Below are 2,875 nucleotides of genomic sequence, written 5' to 3'. Positions count from 1 at the left end.
TCCTCATGCTGAGGTGGAATGTCCTGTGTTTTAGTTTATGGCCATTGGTCCTTGTCCAGTCCCTGGGCAACACTGAAAAAACTTTGGCACAATCCTCTTGGCACCCACCTTTGAGATACTTACATGTGTTAATTAGATCCCTTCTCAGTGTTTTCTTCCCCACACTAAACAGGCTCAGTTCCTGCAGTCTCTCCTCATAAGAGAGATGCTCCAGACCCCAAATTATCTTTGTAACCCTCCACTGGACCCTCTCCAGTAGCTCCTTGTGTCTCTTTTACTGAGGAGCCCAGAACTGGACACAGCACTCCAGGTGTGGCCTCACCAGGGCTGAGTAGGGACACAACTCCCTCCATGACCTTCTGGCCATGCTCTTTCTGATGCACCCCAGGAACCCTTGGCTCTCCTGGCCACAGGGGCACTGTCAGCTCATGGATGGCTTGTGATCCACCAGGATCCCAGGTCCTTCTCCACAGAGCTGCTCTGTAGGAACAGCCCCTGGCTGTGCTGGCACTTGGGGCTGTTCCTGCCCAGGTGCAGGACCCTACACCTGCCCTTGTGGAGCTCATTAAGCTTCTCTCTGCCCAGCTCTCCAGCCTAGCAAGGTCCCACAGAACCGCAGCAGAGCCTTCAGGTGGATTCCCACTCCCTCAGTTTAGTGCCATCAGCAAACTTGCTGAGGATACATTCCATCCCTTCATCTGGGTCATTGATAAACAAGCTGAACAAGACTGGTTCCAGTATTGATCCCTGAGAATGTCACTGGCTGTTGGTCTCCAGGTGGCTTCTGTTCTGCTGGTCATGACCCACTGACCTCTGCCCTTCAGCCAGTTCTCCATCCACCTCACCATCCCTTCCTCTAACCCACATTTCCTGAGCTTACCTGCCAGGATGTTATGGGAAACAGTGTCAAAAGCCTTGCTGAAGTCAAGGCAGACAACATCCACTGCTCTCCCCTCACTGGCCCATCCTGCCATGCCACCACAGAAGTTTATCAGATCGGTAAAGCATGAGGTCCCCTTGGTGGATCCATGGTGACTACTCCCAATGACCTTATTGTCGTCTACATGCCTGGGCATGACTTCCAGAATGGGCTGTTCCATTCCCTTTTCAGGTATGGAGGTGAGGCTGACAGGACATACCTTCCCAGGTCCTCCTTCTTGTCCTTTTGGAGATGGCAGTAATTTTGACTTTGCTCCAGTCATTGGGCACGTCTGCTGCTCTCCATGCTTTTGCGCAGATAATGGAGGTTGGCTTATCAACATCTGCCAGCTCCCTGGGCTCCCATGGGTGCATCCCATCAGAGCCCATGGATTTATGGATGTTAAGTCTCTGTAGCTGATCTCTAACCCAACCCTCTGTGATCACAGTGAAGTCTTCCTTTCTCCAGCCTTCCTCTCTTTCCTCTGAGGTCTGGGACTCCTCAGGGCTGGCCTTGCCAGTAAAGACTGGGACAAAGAAGGCATGCAGTAATTCTGCCTTCTCTGTGTCTTCCATCACCAGGACACCCATCTGATTCAGCAGTGGCCCCACATTTTCCCAGTCTTCCTTTTGCTGCTGACGAACTTGTAGAAGCCCTTTTAGTTGCCCTTACCAGATTCAATGCCAAGGGGGTCTTGGTCTTCCTCATCTCATCCCTGTATGCTCTGATGATGTTCCTATAGTCCTCCCACAGGGTCTGGCTCTTTTTTCACATCCCAGAAATTTCTTTCTAGAAACTCTGTGCTCATCCATCCGGATCTACTCTCCCCTTTGCCTTATTTCCTGCTCATAGGGCTACGCTGATCTTGAGCTTGGAGGAAGGGGTACTTGAATATTGACCTGCTCTCTTGGGCCTCCTTATCTTCTAGAGCCTTATCCCATATGATTCTTCTAAGTAGGTCTTTGAAGAGGTCCAAGGTGACTCTCAGGAAGGTCATGCAGGATCCCGATTCCCTCCCTAGGAAAATGGGCCAATGTGTATGTCTCAAACAGCAATACCCAGATAGTTGTGGAGCCAACCAAGGATTGTTGGTAATAACAACCAGTGATTGTTGGTAACACACGCTGTGAGAAAGAACGGGGTGTGGCTGGAGAAGGTGGCCCTACAGAAGTAGGGCAGCACCTTTCCAGGACAAACATCCTTGCTGTAACTCTTGGACATAAGGACAACAGAGTGCAAGCACCAGAATGGGACTGAGAAGGGGGCATGCATGGACTATAGGGAGGGATCAAGACCACCCAAGACACCTGAAGCCCTCTGATCCATTTACAGAAAGGTCTGAAAGAACTGATTGTGCATGATGACTAATTTGTATAGAAAATGAGAAAGTTGTATTCATGGCAGGGGTAAAAAAGGTATCCTCACAAAGACCAGGCACATGTGCACCACCTGTCCCTGGACTTCCCATCAGCTGGAGCCGCGCTGGAAATAGGACTCTCTCTCTGGGTCTCCCCACTCCTCTTTAAATCACCTCTCTCTCTCTGTCTCTCTGTCTTCCTCCCTCTCTCTCTCCTTGCCTCCTGCTCTTTCCCCTTTTGCCCTACCTCTTTATCCAAACTCCGCTGCTGTGTGTGTGTTCTAGGAGATCAGGGACTAACTTGTATCAATTCTCATGCCAAGTGTGGAATTTACTAATAAGCTTTTGTAAGCTTCTGCAGACCATCTGACTTTTGTTGCTCTCTTTGACCACAAGCGTCTACAAAACTTGGGTGTTCCCTTCCACTTAAGGACAGGACAACACTGTGACTAGTGATGGCAATATAACGTGTAAAGGGGCAAGCTTCAATCTGAAATAAAAACCTTTCAAAGTAAGAGAAAATTGAGGTATAACAGTGTCTTTGTATCCTCTTCCAGAGGACAATGGATCAACAGAATAGGCATGATTTGGGTGTCACG

The sequence above is a fragment of the Ammospiza caudacuta genome, chromosome Z (genome assembly GCF_027887145.1).
Source record: "Ammospiza caudacuta isolate bAmmCau1 chromosome Z, bAmmCau1.pri, whole genome shotgun sequence".
NCBI classification, from domain to species: Eukaryota; Metazoa; Chordata; class Aves; order Passeriformes; family Passerellidae; genus Ammospiza; species Ammospiza caudacuta.
Note: the sequence above shows the minus strand (reverse complement) of the source record.